Raw genomic sequence first — 12,713 nt, 5'->3', positions numbered from 1 at the left:
TCCTAACGCCCCGCCACTGCCCATGATGGTATTAGGAGGTGGGGCTCTTGGGAGGTGATTAGGTCATGAGAGCAAAGCCCTTGTGAATGGGAGTAGTGCCCCTAGAAAAGGGACCCCAGAGAGCTCCCTCTTCCCTTCCACCATGGGAGGACACAGACAAAGGCACCATCTATGAACCAGGAAGCAGGCCCACACCAGACACCAAACCTGCTGGTGCCTTGATCTTGGACTGCCCAGCCTCCAGACTTTAAGAAATAAATTTCTAGCTAGGTCTGATGGCTCACACCTATAATCCCAGCTACTTGTGAGGCTGAGGCAGGAGAATCACTTTAGGCCAGGAGTTTGAGAACAGCCCGGGCAACACAGTGAGACCCCATCTCTAAAAAGGTAATAATAGGCTGGGCATGGTGGCTCATGCCTATACTCCCAGCACTTTGGGAGGCTGAGGTGAGTGGATCATCTGAGGTCAGGAGTTCGAGACCAGCCTGGCCAATGTGGTGAAACCCCGTCTCTATTAAAAATACAAAAAATTGGCCGGGTGTGATGGTACATGCCTATAATCCCAGCTGGTGAGGCTGAGGCAGGAGAATTGCTTGAACATGGGAGGCAGACGTTGCAGTGAGCCAAGATCACACTACTGCACTCCAGCCTGAGCGACAGAGCGAGACGCTGTCTTAAAAAAAAAAGGTAAAAACAACAACAAAAAAATTCTGTGGTTTTTAAGCCACCCAGTCTATGGTATTTTTGTTACAGCAGCTGAATGGACTAAGACATGTTCAATGACAAATTCATGGCCTTTTGCCTGAGAAAGCCTTATTTAGTAAGTCTGGGAGGGGCTGAGAAACCTTCATTTTTCTTCTTTTTTTTTCACATCAGACAGGTAACGTGCAGACATCATAACAAGATTCAAGGGTGACATATGTCACACATATGCATGGACATCCAATTATTATGTTTAAGAGCTAAAGGATCAAAACCTACATTTTAAAAGATTCTCTTAGGCTGGGTGTGGTGGCTCATGCCTATAATCCCAGCACTTTGGGAGGCCGAGGCAGGTGGATCACCTGATGTCAGGAGTTCGAGACCAACCTGACCAACATAGTGAAACCCTGTGTCTACTAAAAAGACAAAAAAATTGGCTGGGCATGGTGGCGGGCACCTGTAACCCCAGCTACTTGGGAGGCTGAGGCAGAAGAATCGCTTGAACCCAGGAGGCAGAGATTGCAGTGAGCCGAGATCAGGCCATTGCACTCCAGCCTGGGCGACAGCAAGACTCCATCTAAAACAAACAAACAAACAAACAAAAATTAGCCAGGCTTGGTGGCAGGCACCTACTATCCCAGCTACTTGAGAGGCTCAAGCAGGAGAATCGCATGAGCCTGGGAGGTGGAGGTTGCAGTGAGCCAAGATCGTGCCACTGCACTCCAGCCTGGGTGACAGAGCAAGACTCTGTCTCAAAATTAAAAAAAAAAAAAAATTAATAAAAGATTCTCTTAGATCATGCACAGGCAGGTTTGAGAATGGTGATTTTAGGTTAACCTGGTTGGAGTTTGCTCAGAAAGCTTGAGAAGAGTCAGAGGTCAGTGTGAGAAAGCTGACTTCGCTTCAGCTGTTAGGAGTTTCCCTCCCTGGAGTCAGTCAGGGGCAAGGGCTTGATTCACCTTGTGACCTAGAACCTCAAAAGCAGCCCCTTTGTACAGAGGGAAAGTCAGATGTTGAGCCAGGCTGGAAGTGTAGCTAGCTAGAACAGCATCCCCAGGGCTGAGCCCCAGGCAGAGGGCCCAGGAGGAGCCGCCAGGTCCACATCTGCAGTCAAGATTCTCACTGGCAAATTCTTACACGTTTGCAAAACGCAGCTAATGTTTCACGCACCGTCTGCATGAGCAGCTGCTTTCTATTCTTGATGTGAGCCATAGGATCTCTAACCAGAGTGGATGTGCATCCACATGTAATATACATATAGCCTCTCTTGATAAGTCTGAAGCAGGGTGTGTCTGCAACTTCAGCTAAGGCAGGGCTCTGCCAGTTCCCTGATCAACTGTAGAAGTCTAGATCAAGCCTTCTGGGTATACTAGACAGTTTCAGGAATAGGCATGGGTGCTTTAATTTTAGGCAAGAGCAATCCTAACACTTACAGCAAAGAACTTTCCCACCAGGCTAAAAGTTCCAGAAAGTTTTATATTACAGCACCAAATCCAGTGTTATGGTTCCAATCAATTCAGGAAATAAAAAGTCTACAATTTATTTGGGTCTCTAAGACTCAGAACTCCTGGCCAAAAATGTGTCCTTTGATCTTCATCCCTTTAATCTGAAGTATTCTCTAAATGCATTTCCATTTGAATGAACAATGCCTTCTACTGGCACAATACTTTTTATTGAAGGAACTCAGCTTGTGTTCAAGGATTCCAATCCTTGGATTAAAATCAGTGTCATATATCGGTCCTAGTGTGTGCCGGGTTCCTACCCTCAGTGACCTTAGTGGCAAGGGGCAAAACTCAAGGATGTACACTAATAACCATAGCCATCAAAAGACCAGAGCCAGTATTTGGGAGTTCTCAGAGGGAGGCCATCAGTAGACATTTGAGTTGGGTCTCAAAGAATGGATAAGTTTTTAAGAAGAGGAGAGAGGGGAAAAGAGCAGTCCAGGCAGGAAGAAAGACTGAGCAGTGCAGAGAATGCTTGCGGAGTTGTGGGTAACTCAGTGAAGCCATGAGATAGGGCAGTGGTGATGGTGGAGGAGACGGGCCACACAGTGGAGCCAGAGCGTATTGGGCCAAACTCCCTCAGATTTGCTCAAGTAAAGAGCTGAGGTACACAATGCTTCAGAGGAATCTCACAGAAATGGTGCAGGACGGCATGATTGGACCTCCAGTCACTCTCTCTGGTGGCCCTTGGTTTCTCTGCACACTGCATCCTCTGACTTCCCATTGGGCAACTCCGGCCCTGACTCAAGACAACCTGTAGGCCAAGCATCTGTCACCACAGTCTCTTGATTCTTGGTTCCAACTCAACAGAGACAATTTGATTGGCCAGTGGCCAATGGACTGTCTGTCCCCTGGTCAGGTGTCTACCGCTCGAATATCAGCCATTCTGGTTGGGGACAGGGTGGGGCTGTTATACAGTGAAAACACAACCTACTGGGCTCACCCTTCAATAGAGGATATAGTGTGTGGAAGTTTAAAGAAAGAGGCATGGGCTGGGCAGGTCTCCAAATCGGTCTCCTTCCACTGCAGTAGGGGTCAGTGGGAACTATTACATTTTTTTGAGGAAGAAAATAACATAATTAAGGCTGTGATTCTGGAAGACTACTCTCTACCATGTGAAGGATAAGACTGAAGGGGAACGGGCAGTTGCCAACACGTATCAAACATCTACCATGAACCACACACTTGCCACATGTATCTACTATGTACCTAGCCCCTATGATGCTACATATTGTATGCATATTACTTTTTCTAGTTTTCACAAAAGCCCATTTGATTTATGAAAAAACTGCAATCTCAGTGCATTGGGAGGTTGAGGTGGGAGGATTACTCGAGTCCAGGAGCTTGAGACCTGCCTGGACCAAAAAACAAAACAAAAGAAAGCACACACACACAAAATTAGCTGGGCATGGTGGTGCATGCCTGTAGTCCTAACCTCCAGGGAGGCTGAGGTGGATGGATGGCTTGAGCCCAGGAGTCTGAGGTTACAGTGATGAACTATGATTGCACCACGGCATTCTACCCTGGGTGACAAGCTATCCTATCTCTTAAAAAAAATGAGTAAGTAAAAAATAAAAGACGCCAGGAAGGAAAGTGATTTGCCCAAAGTCACACAGCTAGTCAGTGGTAGAACTGTGATTTGAACTTAAAAGCTGTGCAGACTTGAAATCCACACCAAGCAGAAAATCTGCCAGGACATCCCCATCTGCAGGTGCCTCGCATGCTGCGAGTCCGGACTGAGCTTGTCATCTTCTGCCTGTTTCTATTCCTCTTCCGTATCACCATCCTCCTAGTCACCTAAACCCACATCCCTCTAAATCTCCGTCTCCTTGTCTGTAGAACAGAGATCATAGTCATGTATCCTGAAGGTTGTGGGAATTAACTTAGAGGATTCTCATGAAGTGCTTAGCACCCACATGGTGCTATATGGTGTCTGCCAGTGTCCTCAACCTTTTTGCACCAGCACCAGTTTCATGGAAGACAATTTTTCCATGGCCTGGGGGTGGGCGTGGGGGCTGGGGGGAGAGTTACAGGATGAAACCATTCCACCTCAGATCACCAGGCATTAGATTCTCCTAAGTAGCCTGCAACCTAGATCCCTCACATGCACAGCTCACAATAGGGTTTGCACTCCTATGAGAATCTAAATGCCACTGCTGATTTGACAGAGGGTGGAGCTCAGGCGGTAATACTCACCCACTTACCTTCTGCTGTGCAGCCCGGTTCCTAACAGGACACGGATTGGTAACAGTCCACAGCCCAAGGGTTGGGGGCTGCAGAATCAACAGAAGAGCAATTGATTGGCTCTGGGGAACTGCAGGAGTTAACCTGGAGTTTTACTTATCTAATACAGGAGCTGGCAAACTTTTTCTGAAAAGGGCCAGATAGTAAGTGTTTTTGGCATTGTAGGTCATATAGTCTCTGTTGCAACTTCTCAACTTTGCCATTGTTGGGCAAAACCAGCCATGGACAAGACATAAATGAATGAGTATGCTGTGTTCCAAGAAAATGTTATATACGAAAACAAGCAGGGGCCGGTTGGACCGAAGGGTTGTTTTTTGCTGCCTCATGGTCTTTGCCCTGCCTCATCTCATGAGGAGGCCATGTCTGTTTAGTTCATTGATTTTTCTCCAGGGTCTAGTGCAGTGCCTGGCACATAGTAGACATTCCATAAATATTTATTAAAGGAATGATTAGATGAGAGAAAGCAAACAAGTAAGAACAGAAGAAAGACTGAGAAGAGACAAACCTTTGAGATCACCTCGACATCTGTGACAGGGTTCTGTGTAAGAAATAGAAACCACACTAAGGTTTTTAAGCAAAAAAGAATATAACATGAAGAACTGCAAACTTGTTGGAAGGGCTGGAAGAGAGGGCTTGAGGCTGGGCCTCTGAAGATGGCTCCCAGAAAGCGGTAAAACCAATTTGCCAGGGGAGCTGTCACCTCTGCCACAATCAAGAAAATGGACTCAGGAAGCCGTCATTGGAACTACTGACTACAAGAACATCATGGCTGTAAGACAAGGTCAGAAAGTGGTCAGAAAGCCAGGAACAGCGTGAATTACTGCCACCACCACATTTGCTAGGCAGAGGAACCTAGCCACTGCTACGTCCTCGAGGTTCTTGATGCCCACAAAACTGGAGAATGGTGATCAGTGGCTCTATAAACTTGCTTCAGAAAGTAGCCAAAAGCTGCAAGACATTGGCCTCCGCCTTCCAAGCTCTGTGCAAACACATCTAATTGGTGTAGCTGAACTTACAGTCATGATCTTAATGAAAAGGGAGTCTGGGCAGTGTAGTTTTTGGCTTCCTAGACTCTGCAGCACCAGGAGGCACCCTAGAAAGATGTGGGAATGGATTCATGCAACATTTAGCATAGAGTATACATTCTCATGATTGATTGCTACAAAGTAAACTATCCCAAGCCTTAATGGCTTAAAACCACAATCATTTGTTTTGTTCAGAGATTTGAAATTTGGGCAGAGCTAGGTGGGGCCAGCTTTTCTCTACTTAATGATGAGTCAGCTGGGGTCATTCAACATGGGCACCACCGTGTGAGCAAGCCCACACACACACGGGAGCCCAAGTGGAGAGGAACGGAAGCCCCCAACAGTAGCCTCAGCTGAGCTCCTGAGGGCAAGAGCTGGCATCAGCGTAGCACCGAGTGGAGGCAGAGCCAGTGTGAAATGCAAGAGTGCGCCTCCAGCCGCACTCGAGCTGCCCTAGCTGATGCTGCGTGGAACAGGGGTGAGCTGGCCTCGATGAATCCTGCCCAGATTGCAGATTCGTGATCAAAATAAATGGCTGTTTCTATTTCTGCCACTAAGTTTTGGAGTGGTTTGTTATGTAATGAGAGATCACAGTATGTGCAGGTTGCGCTGAATAGGAAGGAGGGGGGGAACAGATGAGGCAATCAACAAGAAATGAAGCTGCCAAAGCCAGAGAGGGATGGTGGCTGACCTGAACGCAAGCTAGGTCCACCTCGCCCTACACCCCAACATTCAGCCTTACCAGCTTTCTAACTTGGATGCTCCCTGAAAATCAACCAAGTGTGGTTTGGGGCTGTATCTGCCCAGGCAGCAGGTCAAAGCTTGGGCAGAGTGCTGGAAGAACACTATAATTTTATAGGTACTGCTGCCTGGGGACTCTGTTTCTCCCAGAAACTGCCCCTCAGCAATTTCTGATCATGGCAGGATATTTAGATTTTGAAATTGCAAACCGTCATAAAAAGGCAAGACTGACCTATGGTGGTTGTGATTTTTACACAGGGTTCCAGGAGAGTACAGGTGATTTCAAACTACAGGGTTGTCACAGATAGTTGCGCCAGTTGTGTACTGCACAATTCTAGGGGCCACCATTCACATTCTAGTCATTATCCTTTTGCATATTTATTACAACAATTTCCTGGCAGATGGCAGCAAAGTGTCTTGAGGCAGGGTAGCTTTTTTGATTTGCATAAAGACGATTTATAGCAAGTGGCAGGAGGCATAGGTACAAAACTAGTGTCTAATAAATCTTCAGCCAGTAGCAGCGGTTGGGGAGAGAGATGGAAGGCGTGGGGAGGAGTATTAGGATTAGGGAAGGTACTTTCGCTTAACCAGAATGGGCACCCAACAGATAAGAAGTGTTGAAATTTGTGAGGTTCAAAGTTCAGCATCATGGGACCAGTAAGTTTGTAGAAGAGACAGGAATTAGTCTGGCAAAGGAAACAGGTTTGCCCTGAAAGGTAGTGCTCTAAGGGCTGAATTTATTTTTAAAAACTTTTTTTTTTCAGACACAGGGTCTTGCTTTATTGCCTAGGCCGGAGAGCAGTGGCACAATCACAGCTCACTGCACCCTTGACCTCCAGGGCGCAAGTGATGCCCTCCCACCTCAGCCTTCTGAGTAGCTGGAACTATAGGTGTGTGCCGCTATGCCCTCCTAAATGTTTAATTTTAATTTCTTTTAGAGACAACATCTGGCTGTGTTGCCCAGGCTGATCTCAAACTCGTGGCCTCAAGCAATCTGCCCACCTCAGCCTTCCAAACAGCTGAAATTACAGGCGTGAGACACTGTGTAAGGGCTGAATTTAATAAGCAGATAATGATCCTTTGTGGAGATGTGGGGATGAAGAGAATTAATGAATACATAAGTAAAAATTTCATGATTCTAATGAGATTGGGGAGCAAGGGGTGAAGAGGAGGGAAAAGGAGGAGAGGAAGAGATACGAACATTGGCTGACATGGGTGTGCCCTGTTGAAGTGAAGGGCAACTGGTACGCCGACAAATTCCAGCCTGCCTTCCACTACTCTGGGTCTGAAAATCTACATAAGTCATGAACAAACACCATAATTCACAGCAACAGTGCAGCTTCTGACTGTCAAGGTGGACTACATTATATCTTTTTATTCCGACTGATTGTAGATTGCAAAATCTTTACAGTTAGAACAACATTCTCCATTTTGCATTTGATTCTGAAGCAGAATCCCAGCCAAGCACAGCTTTTTGTTTTATCTGTGTATCTTCCAAGGTCTCCTTTGGCTGCATGCGTGTTGCTTTTGTTCTCGGCTTGCTGTTTTAAGTATAGCTTTGCTACATTTCCATTTTCCCCCCACTATTCAAAACAAGTACTTATCTGAATTAGAGCAGAAAAATACTGAATAGAACGAAGCATTACTTCTCCCCCTCTCACGGTGAGGTCATGGTTCAGTGGTAGCGACAACAATGATGAATGCATTGCACTTTCATTTAGAGAACTTCAGGAAAGTGTAAACAAATATATTCTCCAAAATTTGCAGGTGAGAGGAGGAAGGTGAAGTGGCTTACGAAAGATTGTGCTGATTACAGTCTGATTTCTCTTCCCCTTCCCAATTATCTTACAAATTATGCTTTGGTGAATAGTCCTAGAGCTGCTCATCTTTTAAATCAAACTAAAGTCCACTGAAGTAGGAGAATTATGCATTTTGCATAAATGATGTGGGCAAATTATTATTCAGTTTTTAACAGGGGTTTCCTATCGCTTTCCTTGGCATAACGTAATACGGTTAATTTACCAGAAAGCATTGCTATTCATTCCCTAATTCTCTAGGCAACGGCTGCCATTTGCTCACCATTTCCTCCCTCTCTGGGAATTGACAGACCTTCCGGCTCCATTCAGGGTGGTTTGGGTTCTTCAGCAATCTCTAGAGGCTCGGCTTCCCTTCTGGTATCTTCCAAGGTTTACCCCTTGGGAGGAGTCTAAAAAAAAGAAAGGATTCACATACCTGCATTTAGTTTGTGAGTGGCTTAAATGAATCCTTTTGTAAACACACACCAAAAAAAAAAAAAAAAAAAAAACAAGAGCGAAACTCCAAAAAAAAAAAAAAAAAAAAAGATGAAATCTCTTGCTATTTAGTGATATTTCCCCACAGTAATATGTCTATGCTTTTCATTAAAAACACTATCTGAATAATATTCATTTCATTCTCTCCTGCTTCCAATTAGCTACCCATTGATTATTACATAGTAAGCACTTGATAATTAACTGAAGGCAAACTATCCAGCACAAAACAACCAGAACACCATGCATGTGCTAGTATGTATCTTCCTTCGTGAATGTACATATCGCACCATGATTCAAGCAAAACAGCCTGGCTAGTAAGTGGAAGGAAAGGATGACAATGGATTTGTAAATAGGAGAAAACCTCCCACTAATTGTTATTAAGAGAGGTAGTGAGGAGTTATGCCAAGCTTCTTCCTAGCAATTCTTTTGTTCTCATACTTTATGAGAATATAAATATGAATATATTTCAGATCATATCCTAATTGAGACACTGGAGCCAACGACCTGCTAAAACCTTCCTTCCTCCTTGAATGGTATTATCTACCTGCCCCCCCCCCAATTTAGTGGGCCACTAATCAGAGTAAATGGCATACCTATATACTATTAATGGGATCAGGGGAGAAGAGAAAGATGGAGAGGAGAGAGGAGAGAGGAGAAGAACAGAGAGACAGATTGAGATTCTTGTGGGTGTACTTTTGGTTTTCCTTCACTTAGACCCCTTTGTTGATGTCTTCCATATTGAAAGCATGAGGTAACCCCTAATGGGGGCTAGAAATCAGAAGGAAATACAACCAAAGGCAAGGAGCACTAGGCCCCTACTAAGCACTATGTAACCTACTTCCATTTGTCTTTAAGAGTAAAGTTCAGGCAGCACCTCTTCCAGGAAGTCTCTCATGCACCCCCCGACCCCATTCCGAGCTACATGTTACTCCTTTGCTAACAACTGTGCTTCCACCCAAGAGAGCTTATTGCAACTATTTTTGTGGGTCTCCATTCTTACTAGGCTGTGGATATTAATTGTCTCTCTCTGAATTTCTGGGGCTAGGCACAAGGCCTCGCCCATAATAAGTACACAACGAGTGTGGAGTAGTGAATGGTAAGTCTTTACGCCATCTACAGTCATACCCACTTGCGTCCCGTTGCCTTGAACAGCGTTGGAAAGGACTCCGCTCATGCCAGCTTTGGTTTCTTTCTCCAAATGTGTCCGATGTCTTCATCCTTCCTGTTCCCACTGGCTGCCACCTTGGTGAAGCAGGCTGACCTGAGCAGACCTCCACTCCCAGGTGGCTCTGATGGTTCCTCTTCCTTCTCATCCTCAGACGCCCTAATCTTCTGTCTCGTTCTCAGTCACGGGGCACTTTGCTGGGTGAAAAAGGAAATTAGATGAGAGAATCCACATGAATGCTAATGTTACCTTTCCCATGTACAATATTATGGACAACACCTTCACGCTGTGCTTCCCACAGGGCACAGGGGCTCCCTGCATCATGCAAGGCTGTGTCAGAGACACCACAAGCCACAGGCTGGGTAACATGGCACAACTTGATGACTTGGGAAAATAATCTTTATCTGAAGACAAAGATGGATTTCTTAGGGAGTAGAATATCAACTTTTCATAAAATTACAAAGCTAAAGTGAGCCTTTGAAGACACTTTACTTAAGGCTACAGCCTGGGCAACATCGTGAGATCTTGTCTCTACAAAAAAAAAAAAAAATTAGCTGAGCATAGTGGCAAGCACCCGTAGTCCCAGCTACTTGGGAGGCTGGGGTGAGAGGATGGCTTGAGCCCAGAAGGTTGAGGCTTCAGTGAGCCATAATCACACCACTGCACTCCAGCCTGGATAACAGAGTGAGACCCTGTGCACTGCCCCCCTCCCCTCCCCCCAAAAAAGACTGTGGTCAGGTGTGGTGGCACATGCCTGTAGTCCCAGCTACTTGGGAGGCCGAAGTGGGAGGACTGCTTGAGCGCAGGAGTTTGAATCTAGCCTGGGCAACATAGTGAGACCCCATCTCAAAACCAAAATGAACCAAAAAAAAAGACTATGTATCACTTGATACCATTTACTTCATGCTGTCTCCCAGGTTCCAAGAGGTACAAGTTTATCCTCACTGGGATTGCAACTGTTCTGGGGAAAGGTTTGGGAAGTCCCAAGGGGTTCACTTCAGGCTCTAGATTGGGCCTTCAATCATATCTGGAACACTGGTGACCACACATTCATAATGCACAGGGCTGGCATTGTGGGCAGCATGCACCCAGTCCCACGTGCTTAGCAGGTTCTTAGGTAAATATGCCATTTGAAGGTAAACCATTCACCCCACTGGACAGCCTCATCCACGTAACAGTCCATCCATCCATCCAGCCAACATCTGCCAGAAGCTCATCACTGTTCTAGGTGCAGGGAGAATAATGGTGAACCAGTCAGGAAGTTTCTGTTCTCAGGCTCACAATCTGGCAGGGCAAACACATTAGAAGGAGAGCAGTATTAAACACATTGGTGGCATTAAACACGTTATTAGAGAGTAGTAAGCCGTATGGAGAGCACAGTGTTCTGGCTGTCGAGGAAGCAGTCATTTGTCACTGATTACATTTTGTTAGCATGGTCCTTGCAACACTGGAAAACCATTTATTTTTATTTTCAGTGCTCAGAATTAATTTTTAGAATAAAGGTATATTTTTCCTTCCATAGGATTCTGAATATTTTGCATGTTTAGAAAGAATGAGGTATGATTTAGGAGTTTATTATGTATGAAAACTTTCTGGGAATATAGGTGTATATAAATTATGAAGGTCTAAACAGTTCAAATACAGTAAAGATATTACTTTTCATTATTTTCTTCTCCATAGATATAAGCTATTTTTGAGAATTAAAGAACAAATATACAAATGGCAATTGCTTTAGTAATCTATACCTCTCTCTACCATTTTTAGAATAAAAATGTGTTTAAGCTTCCTTCCCCTGCCCCCAAATCAAAGCCAGTCTCCTTCCTCCCTTCTAACAAATATTTTTGACAGCCTAATTGAATTCCAATAGTACTGTATAATACATAGTCGTAAGAAGGTCAACAAAAGTCATCTAAACCTATTAAAATACCTTTCAGGAACAAACTGATCAAAGAACATTTTTATTCCCATACAATTTGTTAGGAAATGCCTATCACATGACTTTGTTCTGAGTCATGACTAATAAACAGATGACATCCCTTTTGCAGGGGGCTGTAGTACAATTCTCTTCTGCCTGTTGCTGAAAACCATACTTTCTTTCAAGATTCATAAAAGAACCATTGCAATTAACACAGTATACATTCTTAAGACCCCCTGGGAAATTGCAGGTAATATTTTGCCATGCTAATGCTACTATAAAATCCTCCGGTGCCAACACTTAGCCACAGGAGGATTCCTATCTTTCTCAAAGCAGGTAAACACCTTCTGGAGCTTGCAAGGAAATCTTCAACAGTGTGGCTGTGTTTGAGGGATTACATTTGCCCTTAACTTTTCTCATGGAAATGCCTGGTTCTGCATACACCTTTCTGTGTAAAGACTATGGCAGAGCCAAGTGCATCATTTGCCTCTATCTACTCTGATGTTCTAAAGCACAGGGCCTTCTGTCTCCTAGGCTCTCTGGTCCTCCCAGCCTGTGAACTGATCATCAGAGGAGATCAGGGGCTGCAGAGAATGGGATGAACAGAAATCCTTTTATCACAGTTACAATATCTGAACTTTGCAAATGGTCTTCTCCAATAGTCTTGTTATTTGATTTTTAAAAGGTAAAAAGAGTTAAAGAGGTGGGCGCAGTAGCTCTCGTCTGTAATCCCAACACTTTGGGAGGTCAAGGCTGGAGGATTGCTTGAACCCAGGAGTTCAAGACCAGCTTGGGCAACATGGCAAGACTCCAGTCTCTACAAAAAATAATCATGACAGGCCGGGCGCTATGGCTCATGCCTGTAATCCCAACTCTTAGGGAGGCAGAGGCGGGAGGATAGCTTGAGCCCAGGAGTTTGAGACTTGCCTGGGCAATATAGCAAGAACCCATACTCCACAAAAAGGAAAAACAACCAAAAACACACACACACACAAAATCATAACAAAAATTAGTTGGTGTGTGGTTGGGAGGATCACTTGAGCCCACGCTGTTGAGGCTGCAGTTAACCATGTTTGCACCACTGCATTCCAGCCTGGGCAATAGAGCAAGACCCTATCTCAAAAAAAA

At 44.9% G+C, this 12,713-nt stretch overlaps 1 long non-coding RNA gene and 1 other non-coding gene across 2 annotated transcripts; both read right to left on the bottom strand.

Annotated features, from left to right (window-relative positions):
* Positions 1–870: 870 nt before the first annotated feature.
* Positions 871–971, bottom strand: LOC119468340. The gene has a single exon (XR_005197003.1). It is a non-coding gene; the product is annotated as a small nucleolar RNA U13 (small nucleolar RNA).
* A 6,245-nt stretch (positions 972–7,216) lies between these two features.
* Positions 7,217–12,363, bottom strand: LOC119468335. The gene is made up of 3 exons (XR_005196998.1): positions 10,820–12,363; positions 9,635–9,867; positions 7,217–8,420 (listed from the first exon to the last, which is right to left on the bottom strand). It is a non-coding gene; the product is annotated as an uncharacterized LOC119468335 (long non-coding RNA).
* Positions 12,364–12,713: the final 350 nt, after the last annotated feature.

The sequence above is a fragment of the Cebus imitator genome, unplaced genomic scaffold, assembly GCF_001604975.1.
Source record: "Cebus imitator isolate Cc_AM_T3 unplaced genomic scaffold, Cebus_imitator-1.0 Scaffold413, whole genome shotgun sequence".
Classification (NCBI taxonomy): Eukaryota; Metazoa; Chordata; class Mammalia; order Primates; family Cebidae; genus Cebus; species Cebus imitator.
The sequence above is the reverse complement of the archived record's forward strand: the minus strand, read 5'-3'. Positions and strand labels throughout refer to the sequence as shown.